Source organism: Buteo buteo, chromosome 21, assembly GCF_964188355.1.
Source record: "Buteo buteo chromosome 21, bButBut1.hap1.1, whole genome shotgun sequence".
NCBI lineage: Eukaryota > Metazoa > Chordata > Aves > Accipitriformes > Accipitridae > Buteo > Buteo buteo.
The window spans coordinates 16,748,315-16,760,584 of NC_134191.1; the positions used below are offsets into that span (position 1 = coordinate 16,748,315).

At 39.2% G+C, this 12,270-nt stretch overlaps 1 protein-coding gene across 1 annotated transcript in view; it reads right to left on the reverse strand.

Annotated features, from left to right (window-relative positions):
• Positions 1 to 12,270, reverse strand: part of CACNA2D3 (calcium voltage-gated channel auxiliary subunit alpha2delta 3) — a 475,703-nt gene that overhangs the window by 298,878 nt on the left and 164,555 nt on the right. The gene's annotated exons all lie outside the window — the stretch shown is intronic.

Here is a 12,270-nt window from a genome sequence, read left to right on the forward strand (position 1 = left end):
GTGTATGACAAGCCTTACTGGAGATCTAATGTTTTTGCTGGGTCTAGAAATGCAAGTGTTCAGTGTGTTCATTTTCATACACATAAAAACCTCCAGGGAATACTTTCTGCTAAAGAGCAAAACAAAACCCTGCTCCAATGGCACCATAATTTCTCCCTTCTCCCAGTGGACGTATGTTAAAAAGATATGAGTTACATAGATGAGCAAGTTCAGAGCCAGTTATCATGCTCCTACAGAGCTGGAGTAAACCCTGGAGATGATTTACTGAAAACGTCTAGAGCAATTTTAATCAAGAATTTCATGACTTAAGTGAATCATCTTGTAACCAGAATACAATAATGGTAGAGTCTGTGTATCTGTGAAGGTTGAGTGTTTCAGAGCCACATAATTACCATAAATACCAGAAACCTGCATCCCAGTCAATGAGCTTACACTCTAATACAGTGAAACAATAAAAAGGCAAAAATCCCCAACCTGGAAAATCTACCAGCATAGTAGTGTGGCCCTTTGATAAGGCTTATCTCTTGCACATATTGCTGAGGGAGCACGACAGGAATATTCCCGGGGCTGGGGCAGCCCCATCTCAGCTGCAGCCAAAATGCTCCCTCCTGCACTTCCACTCTGGCCATAGCACAGGCAGAGCTCCCTTGGCTCTGCTCTTCTGCTGAGGATGCATCTTCCCAACTCGCTGCTGACGGACGCAGTAGAGAACTCCACACTTAACGCTTCCAGTTCAGAAATATACTAATAGAAGAGGCTCATTTTTCTTGCTAATAAACATGAGAGGTCTACTGGGCTTTATTTAAACCACACTTTGTAAGAAGCAGCAATTAGCCTAAAACTTTTCACTCCAAAAGGACGAGCTCTGTGCAAGAGCAAAGAAAACAAGGGAAGACTAATAAGCACTTCTGAACACTTGAGGATGTTAAAACATTTTTGAACACATTTGTATCAAGCTTGCCATTACTTCCATGCTATAGTGGTGGTGATCCTCCCTTTTCAGACTAGGAAAACTGAGATACAGCATAACACACTAAGCCTTGACTAGATTAATATTACTTTCAGATCATCAAAAACCCTCACTCTGCCTCATTTTATTTTTAGATTAGTAGTATCTCACTGATGTGGGTGTGGCCAAAATGTAGATGCAAAATACTTCAAGCAAAACACATGCCAACAGCTTATCAGGATGCCGGCGGGGGGGCTGGGGGGGGGGGGGGCTATTAAATCTCTGCAGCTTTGCTGAGCAGTTAAAATGCACAGACACACACTGAAGGCTTTCAGCCACTCTTCTCTTTTAAAGTCTAAAGGCAGAAGTAGAAATGCAGTTTGATACATAACAGAAACAGCATCTTGATTTTAAAATATCTGTTGTTGGGGTTTTTTTAACACTTATTTTAAAAAGGGGTGGGGGGCGCCATAATTTTTTTTCAGCAACTGGGAAAAGCAGCAAAAATCAAGCGTGTGTGATTTTTACAGGATTAACTACTGACTTCTACTGGCCATGCTCTAGGCATAAGGTTAGGTATATTTTAAACTGGAGCAGTACTGCAAAGGTACTTCTCACATTTAAAAGGTAAATCACAGTACACTTCTGAAAAAAGTTGTGTGTCTGAAGCCAACAATCAATGGATTCCTTCCCTCTAAAGTCCATTAACTCAAACATTCCCCAAACCAGCTTTATGGGGCTGACTTTTTTAAAGAAATTATATCATTTGTGTTATCTTTATAGATGCAAAAAATCTGCAAGACTTTGCCTCATATTTAATACGATTTTCATTACAGCTAGAACCACAGGACTCCTTCATTTCTCTTTAAACCCCTGTAGATCATACCAAGCTAGTGAACAGGCAGGATCAACAACTTCTATAAATTAATTCTGTAAAAGAATATACTGTAAAAGAAAATAGCAAAATTGCAGACTTGCTTCAAAATCAATGCAGTAATATTTTCTGAAGTTTTCCATCCTACCACAAGGCAACCAATGAAAGGCATTCAATACAAAACATTAAAAAAAACTCTCCATGCAGTTTAAAATGTGCTATAGAAATAGAAAAGCAAACTATTTCGCAAACAGATAAGTAAAAAGTTTTAAAGTGACATCCATGTAGTTCCATGCATGTTCCACTCATCTGACACATTCAGGTTGATGACAACCTGAAGGCTGCTTCTAATTATCAGTGGAGACATATCTGACTTCTTTGTGCCTTTTTACAATCGTATGCCTTAAATGCCTTATTCCTACTTCCACGCAGGAAGAAAAAATATTTCTCAAGCTCTGCATTTTCCCTGTCTCCCATGAGAAGCAACTTTAACCCAGACTCTTCATAGTCTAAGGCATGCATATAATGCTGCTCTGTACTTAGCAAGAGCTGTACTGTCTCCACAACAAGAAGTGCTCAGGGACAGTAGAAAACCTATATAGAGTGTTTTGCTGGGTTGGGGGTTAACAACTATCCCTAATAAAACAAAGTAACAGGCAGCTCATATCCAGCAGTTGACAACGTTTGAACACCAACTGTGGCTCTGAATGATGAATTAAACATGTACTTTACCAGATTTTATTTTTTTTTTCATACCAACTGGGGATAATCAAAATAATTAAATACTGAAGAACTAGAACAGAACAAAATTTCATGGTGCTCACTGCAATTCAAGGTTTGTTTTGTTACTTCCAACCACCCACCATACACACAGGAGGTTAAATTAATATTATTGACTACACAAAGGAAAGCAAAAGAACACGTGCAACATTATTGAATTTATTTGGGAGTAAAGTGAGAGATGAGATGTTGAGCAACTGAATGTATACAAATCCTCTTCAAATGATTAATGGCTCTCTCATGCAATATAGAAATTTGGTCAGGTAAGCCCACAGTTGAAATAACAAGCCCATGATGATGAGTTAATTTAATAAAAGAAACGCATGTCTCCAGAGTCACACAGTTCGGGGGTGGGACTGGGGGGACGGACAACGGCAGCTATTTTATTCATAAAATGAATTTGAAGTGTTTAAAAAAAAAATATCACAAAGAAAAAAAATGGTCATGAGAGTAATTATTCTACAAGGCGGGGGGGTGGGGAGAAAAACCTTAAACTTAAGAGGATATTTTGCAAACTGTATTTATGTGCTAATATATTGGAGTATTCTAACTTTCAAGTTACACTATGAGAGAACTCTTCAAACCCGTGGATCATGCTAAGAACAGCACACTCTCTAACGGGATTGCTGGTGAAATGCAAGTATCACTTCTCTGATTCTTTACAGTGCTGCTTTGCATTGACTGTATGAATAAAGTTTAAAAAATACACAAAGAAAACACTTCTACATGTCATACTTCAAGTCTTTCTTGACTTCATTCAACAAGCATGAGTCCTAGGTATAGAAACTCAGAATCTGCATAAACCAGCTGAGGCAGATTTGTCTCAAGTAGTAGTTTATATTTGGCCTGGTAGCTAGGCTGGGGGGCGGAAGGGGCAGGTTAAGAACTTAGATATTGCAAAACATCTATGTGGGTAAAATGAACACCTGCACACTATTCACTTCCTGAACTTGTGTGAATGAATGGTACAGTCCAAGAGTTAAGATTATGAAATATAAAAATGGTCTCTTTAGGTTTTCAACTTCTAACCATTTTCCACATCAAGCAAGGACAGGGTAACAATGATAAAGATAACAGCAGCAATAAAGGAACACATTTATATAAACTGAATTTGTCAGAGCAAAATCATGAAACTATCTGGAGTCTGTACTATTATTTCTTCACTATATTAAAGTCTCAGATACTCATGAACAATTTACTAGCACGCTTACTGAGCTGTAGACTGTGTTTCTATTGTACTCCTACACATAACTTCAGAGTTATGGTCAAACCATAGCATAGTGTAAGGTTCTGTGCAAGCAACTGAAGAAACTATTTAGATTTTCAGAAACATTACCATTTTCCATGTTTCAGCTGTAATTTGTGTGGCACTTTACTCTGAATTAAAACAGATAAACACTTTGAGAAAAGATGATCAGGCAAAACAAGGCACCCAAAGACATAGAATTCCAGTTTGAAACCCATCTGGGTGAATGGGATAACTGGTAGTTTTATGAATCATCTACCCCACAATCCAGCTCGCTTCCTGGTCTTGTTTACAAGCATGAGAAGTGCAGGCTAAAGAGGTGGGAGAGATAACATCTTCCCAAGACTCTGAAGAATCCAAGAAACATTCCTAGGAAGGGCCTTTCGTGATGCCTCTGCTGAGAACGGAGGAAGTCACCAGCGGACAACAGCAGTCCAGACTGGGTACTCGGTGTCTTTATGTGCTTCCCTCAGCTCAGCAGGAAAGATCACACACGTAGAGGCCTCTCAGCCATCTAAACAAATTAAAAACCATTTTGCAGCTCTCTCTAGTTACTCTCTCTAAACATCCTAATTTCCTATTTCACTGCTCCCTTCCTGTCTCTGGTAAAGAATAAATTGAAAACAAGACATGAGAGGGAATACAGCATCATTCAGTCACAAATGAGGCTGAAATGCTCATCTAGTAAAAAATGTGAAGAACCCTTCATTCCTACCAGATGTTTATCTAAGATTCTGCTTCTTTTGTTAGCAGGACATCATATGAAGAATGACATTTTTAAGGACACACACATAGTGGGTTTTTTCTTAATTGTTACTATCTTCTCAATGGAAAATGTGATATACAGGTATATACATTCCCCTGCATGTGTCTACATTGAAGGAACTGAATGTGAAAAGATTATATAAGTTGATAATTATGATTTGCAGGAAAATCCTGCATCGCCTTCAACCATTTATTGTAGAAAACAAAGATGAGTGCAAATATAATGTGCTCCCTTTATAGAAAAGATTTATCAGTTTTGAATATGTTGGCTCTGAGCTTATATCCATAGCTAGAACAATATTCATAAAAATATAATCATACTTAATGTTTTTAAATGGTTACTATAATTACTATATTTAATGTATCTTACTTCTGTGCTTGCTTCATTTCAAGTCTGTGACAAAAATGACATGTACCGCCAATAGCCTTCCCTGAAAAATACAGGTCATAAGCCACCTAACTACTGCAGTGCAATGTTGTCTTGAACAAAAGGCTTAACCAACAGGAGAAAGTATTTGAAATAATGAAGAATTTGTGAGGCTGACCCAGAGGATATTAATTCAGGCTTCCCGGACATAAGTTTACTACAGAGATGACTTACTATATGTAGATTCCAAGGGAGAAATTACACTAGATATTGTTACGCTAGCCTTCAACTGCCAGAAAAAGATTCTTCCTCCTAAACAAGGTGCCATGAAAACACTTCATTAAGCAACCAGCTTGTCATTAGCTATTTCATTGAAATAATATAGAGAGTGACTAGACCACACAGGGATCTGAACAATACATACAACATATCATGAAGAAACCCTGAAATATAATACACATCTCAGCCATTTACTGATCTGTAGTTTGAACAAACATAGAGACCTAAACCAGACTTACAAACTTCAGTGACAAAAAATATTTTCAAAGACAGAAGGGCTTATGCTAATGGATATTATTCAAAATGCCTAATGTAACACACTTCATCTTAAAACAGAAATATGCCATGGATAATTACCTCAGCAAACATTCAGGTACTTAAGAGTACAAATATAAGCTTAGGTATACCTGAGCTATACGCTGACACTGAAAATTTGCAGAGTTTGTTTATAGTAAAGCTGATTGGGAATAATGAAATGGCATCCCTGAAATCTCTCCAATTCCCATTCTGAATATTACCGTATTTAGAAAGAGTTTTACAACAGGAAGACTTATTAGTAATACAAGATTACTTTCTAATCAGAAGAATGTCTCCACTTATATATATCCTGTACTTTAACTGCTTTACAAATGACTTGCATATTTGTCAGCATCTTGGGTTCAGTTAGACAGTGACAAGTCCTAAATACTTCAAGGAAATGAGACATACTCAATCTGAAAAAGCTTCTCATCTCTGTTACAGCTATGCAGAGACTTTGAACTCCATGTGAATAGTGGTTGCTGCAGCTGAAAACAATAGCTGTCCCTTTATCTTGAAATGTATACACAACTACGGAGCCAATCTGATACATTACCACTTTTATGTACAGAAGAATTAAGAGGGTTTCCAACTGCACATTTTAATACCCATTCCCTAAATCCCCTGTATAAGTGTGCCTGAGAAGGTGAAATAATTTTGACTTTTAGTGCTTCTTTGCAGCAGTAGTTCTTAACAGCTCCCAGGCATTCATACAGTCAGCAGTGGCCAAAAAGCAAAATCGCCTTCCTGGTCTTCACTAAGGACATCTAGAAAGAGATCAGCGGTGTTGATAGTTCAAGACCCACACATTCAATACATTTTCCTGTGCTCCCAGCTCAAAGTATTAATGTGTAACACTGGCATCTTCCAGAAAAAGTTAAAGTATTAAGTCGGGTTTTCTCCTAGCTGAGCCTCACAGTAATTACTGAAGGACAGGACTTTATCAGGCAAGTACTAATGAACAGGAAAAGATAAGACAGCCCTCAAAGTATATAGCCAGCCCTCTACAGTTCTCCATGGAAGTAGCAAGATTAGCTCACCAACATTTTTCCTGGTTAGCTCCAACATTCATGTTTCTCAAACCTTCAGAGTATTTCTAATGGCAGTATTTTGTACATCCCATCATACTGCTGCCCAATGTTTTAGCAGACCTGCTGAAGAACTGTAAGATGACAACAGGTGAAGAGCTTCAGCCTTTGTTCCTCTCTTATTCTATTCATTCTTTGTTTCTTCCTATTCTTCCTAAATCTAGTTTATATGAAATGCAGATGAAACTGAAGCAGCAAACATATCTGTCACTAGGCTGCTAGTAGAAACTTCAGCAAATCAGATAAAATGAGAAGCTTCTTTCTTTACACCAGCCTCACTGGAGTCTTACTATTTAAGGCTCTGCTCTTAACTACAAATTAATAGGTTAATGAAGTTCAAGCAAGAATTGTGAAATTCTAAATGTTGTTTCTGAAACTCAAAGTTTTCTGTTCTACTTCAAGACAACAGCAATTTCTTTTACTTCAAATTAGAGAAGTCAAGCATATCTATATATTTCCACAATGAAATCTTGCTGACAATTATTTGATTTTTCAATAGATACTGATCTTTAACCACTTTGTTAAAAAATGCAGAAAAATAAAAACAACCCAAATCAACGTTTCATATCTCTCAGGGGAGAGATCAGTCTTGATTCCCTAGTTGTAAGATGGGAATTAGCGCATTTGTCATTCTTGCAGGACTGAAACTGTGATGAAAAACGCTCAATAGCAGTACTAGCCCTCCAAAGCACTACTGGGACTTCCGTATCAACAGATCCTCTATCTAATATATACTGCCAACTATAATACAGAGTGGTACTCCAGATTCCCTAACTGAACACTGAACAGATCATACTGAGTAAGTCCTGTTCAAACTTGTCATTTCTGAATGCAACACCTGCATCTCATGATCATGCTAATTCAACTTCCTAACAGGTTCCCGTTGGATGAAATCTTCACACAGTAGCTTACATAACACTGTCTAATTCCAGGCAAGAGCAACACTAGCAACAAAAAGAATTTAGCTCTTTTTCAGACTTACCTGCTGAAATAATTTCACCGCTCTAGCCAGGCCATGGTTCTATTTTTAGCAGCAACAAAATAACTACGTGGCCATATCTCAAAGCCTGGAAGAAACTCTTCTTTTGACCTAATGCTTAGGCAAGCTAATCAGGGCATCGTTAATTCAGAATGATAAGTACTAAGACAACTTCCTAATATGTTGCTCTCGCTTGTGTGGATGCAGGCCAGAAGACATCCTAGAATAGCCAAAAAAAAAAAAAAAACCCAAACAACTTACTTTTTACATTTTCTACCAAGCCAACAGTTTAAGCATCACTGTGAGTCACAGAGGTTGACTAGCTGGTGACAATCATGTGTTGAAATTATAAATGTCAAAAGGCTGTGATTCACTTAAATCAAGCGCCTGTGTTTAATTTATTTATATTAAGCTTCCACATTTCTGAGACATGGTTTCACCCAACTGCTTCCCTAGGAGCGTAAATCACCATCAAAGTACAGAAGAGTAAATCTGCAGAACATAACTGGGTTTGAATATGACGCACAGCAAACAATTGCAAAAGCACATATACGGATTCATTGTTAAAGCTGCTCCAGCCTTGGAAACGTCTTCACATTTTTCCACAGTTTATGCAGGAATTTAGAATGTTGCAAGTATATAATTAGTATTAGATGTGATTAATTCATACTGTGGGAAAATACAGAAAGAACTGAAATAGAGCTCTGTGGATCTCCTTCCTCTCCACCCAAACTGCAATCAAGCATATGCTATTTGACGCTCTGAACATACTGCCAGAACTCAATTTTGGGAGCTGGCTTTCTTCTCCTCTGGCTGTAATATTGAATGTTTCATTTTTCAATGTCACACTATTTACCATGCACATATTTTAGTCATATCATTGCACAGTATGGTTCTGGGGCTGGCTGGCTCACGGCTTCTTTGTACCTAATTTTCCTTCATTCTCTTTTTCATTTCTTTCTCACACGGCTGTTTGCCAAGTCTTATTTGCCTATATTTGTAAAATAAGAACAAACTATTATCAGTCATTTGAAAGGCACATAATACAGAGTTCTATGAAAAAAGCTGCAGGTTTCATCTGTGTGGTTTGAGAAGAAACAGTTTTGATTTCTACTCTGGCTCACTCTGGGGTTTGCACTGAGGTGTGTGTCCGGATAAGATCTAAAAATCTTCAAAGTTTACTTGTTGTAATGGTGAAAACATGAAACCCAAATCTTTTTAGAGTTTCATAGAGAACAATAAATCCGTCCTCAGATTACTGCAGTGGGGCTCAAATTTGCTTGAGGAGTTCTGTGAACCTTAGCAAAAATCTCATGGAAATTTAGCTTTTAATGATAGCTGAAGCCCATGGATGTTTGGCATGGTTCCACAAGTTTTAACATAAGGTTTGCAAAGCTTTGTTAAGCCCATGCTTTCACTGGTGTTTACTTACCTGCAATAAACAAGAGTAATATATTCCTGTGTATACTCAGTTTCTGAATTTGGTCCATATTTCACCATGCTAAAACTAAGTGAAAGCAAGACAATTGAGAAAAAAAAGTGACATAAGGAATAAAGCATGGGAAAAGAAATTAGGACTTTGGTCCTACTCTGCCCAAAATTGTACATGTCTCCTGAAAAGGTGAGAAGTGAAATGGAAAAAATAAATACCCAAGTAACTTAAATATTCAGGTTTCATTCTCAAATCTTACATTTGGCTTTAAATTTGTTGTGACCTCTCTGTATTTAAGGATAACTACACTGTACAACACAGCCCAGGGCAGAAACTCTCTTAATTTAGAAACTAAAAAAAGTGAGCTGGAACCTGTATTACCTTGCCTACACAGTACTATGCCCAAGTTAATTACCGTTATTAAGAGAAGACATCAGAGGCAGCCTCGTACTACACAGACCTTCTGTTTTCAACACCACAGCTAACAGCCTTCCTCACTGCACTGCATTTGGCCGTGCAGATAGACCAGCATCTTACACTGCATGCATCACGAAGGATGTTGCAGAAAAACTGGACTCAGGTGTTTCTAATCATTTTATCCAACAGTTAGCTAATAAGGCTACCTTTTAACTGTCCTGAGCTGCCATTTTCTTCTACAGTCTATTGCTGTACAATTCCCTAAAAAGAAGCACTCTGTACATTGGAAACAGAAAAAAATATGAATAAACAAATTATAATATTATAAATGGCATATCATAATGCTAAAAGTTATTTTATAACACATTCCTAATTCTAATCACAACTTCCTACTCTGATATTAGATTGGATATTAGGAAAAATCTCTTTACTGAAAGGGTTGTCAGACATTGGAACAGGCTGCCCAGGGAAGTGGTGGAGTCACCATCCCTGGAAGTGTTCAAAAAGCCCGTAGACAAGGCACTTCAGGACATGCTGTAGCGGGCATGGTTGATGGTTGGACTCGATGATCTTAAAGGTCTTTTCTAACCTAAATGATTCTATGATTCTATAATAGGTATAATTGTGTTGATTTTAATATAAAATAATCCCGAATACTTTACTATCTAGGTTATTGCTTGTGTTAGCTAAAAAGCATATAGATAATTGATTATGTTCATAAGCTCGTCAATTACCATATTGCTGTCATTCTGTAGTAACTATTTTTAACGAGGTTCAACATATTAAGGGGTGTAAAAACTCTGAAAAATCTGGCTCTTAATCACATTTGTTTGTATTTTTAGCCCATGTTTATCCGGCACTTATTGGCCTCTGAGTTACATACCTGCACTAATGGGGGAATAAACCTCCTTGTCCCAGTATTTACTCAAAACATTTGGTTATGTACTTCTCCCCTCTTCTCTTAAATTCAGTATATTGTACTGTATTTAGCTTTATTTATAAAAGGTTATGCTCACTGCAAATTCTAAGTCCTGGAACAGACTTTATTAGATTAAAATTTATTTCCTTCAAAATGTCTGTCCTTCTACATTTGAGGAGAACATTCTGACTTAATATTTTAAGAAGAGGGGGAAAACCTAGTTAATTAGGGGGAAAAATAGGCACACACCCCCCGCTCTGAGAAGACAGACTTTCATCCTTGTACAGCCCAGTCTTCTCCCACCCTGGTGCTCCCTACAAGCACTGACCGAGGTTTCCCAGGAGGAACACCCCAGCGTTGGCCTGGTCCCCACTGCTTCTGCAGGTCTGGGTGCACCACCACCACCACGTGCTGCAGGCAACTCACCACCTCCTTCTGCCTGCCAGCCACAGCCCTTAGGTTTGTGCTGTCTCCAGACCACAGGAAATATTGCAGGGGTTCATGTGCAATTAGAGGATTGGAAGCCCCTGTACCAAGGCCTGTCCCCTCTCCCTTTTAGTTGCTACAAAGGTGGCATCAGCAAGGTGGTTTATTGCCAGACTAGAAGTTTCCTGACATGGGCCACTTGCCCATGGTTCAAGGTGGGGAGACGTTACTCGGAGAAGATCCTCCTTCACCACAGAGAGGAAAACTGTACTGGACACTCAGATTTCTTCTTTTCTTTCAGTGACAACAGCAGACATAAGAGGTTTTCAAATGGTAGTACACAAACCATTTTGGAGCAGCAAGGGGTTGCCTCAAGCAGAGCAGCGGTGCTTGCCCTTACCTGGGTGAGGAGCCAAGGCTTCGGCCACCCCTGCTGCACCGTCGGCAGGCGCAGCTGGAGCCGCTTGGCCCCTCCTCGGCACAGCAGCCTCATCCCGCACCCCCGTGTGCTGCCCTTGGGCTCTGGCAGCTGTGAGAAGGGGAGGAAGGATCCAGCAGGGAGCTGGGCTCAGCTGGGGGACAGATGCTTCCCGGGGAGAACAAGGGGTGGTGAGCTGCTCCTCACCAGAGCTCGATGGGGTTGCGATGGGTATGGGGTGAGGGTCCCGGTGCGGGCAAAGAGAGGGGGTGTGCACGCTGCCCAGGAGGTGCTGCTCCTTCTGCAGATGGTGGCTCTTGAGTAAAACTGGCATCTGAAAACCCTTGACACGCAGCTCTCCAACCGAGGGCACAGAATTACTCTTGACAAAGGGAACTGCCAGCCATTGGCCCTTGGGGAGAAGCAAAGTAAATGCTTCCTCACATTTGTGTGAGCCAATATAGCTTTGTAAGAGATTTATTTTCTCCAGGTACACTACACGAAGACACACTTTGGAGAAGCTGGTACAAAGACTCCCTTTTCACCACCGCCACTTAAATATTCATAGAAAAGGGAAGTAATGGGGAGCTTTTTGGGAAGAGATTATAAAGGGAAGATCTGATAGTAGGGGAGAGCAATCTACAGCGTGACCTTTAATAAATAACTGCTATGGTCCCAAGTGAGTTAATAAAATTGCAGACTAATTTAACCACATCCCCTTAACTTGCCCTTCAACAACTCCATGGTCAAGACAGTGTATACAAACAGAGAGGTCAGCGTTTGTTAATGACCACAAAAAGCTTCCTCACTGCAGTATTGCAGACAGACTGCAGTTACAAGACTTGAGCACTGAGTCACGGACTATACCCTTCTCTACATATGTAAGACATTAAGTGTTCATCACAGAAACTTAAATAAATTAAATCATTCCATTACAAATGACAAAAAGGGAACTTTCAAGTTGCGCAGTTATTATTCAGAGATATGGAAGCAATAAAGTTAAGGTTCCACATGCATCCTCAGCTCTGTGCTTT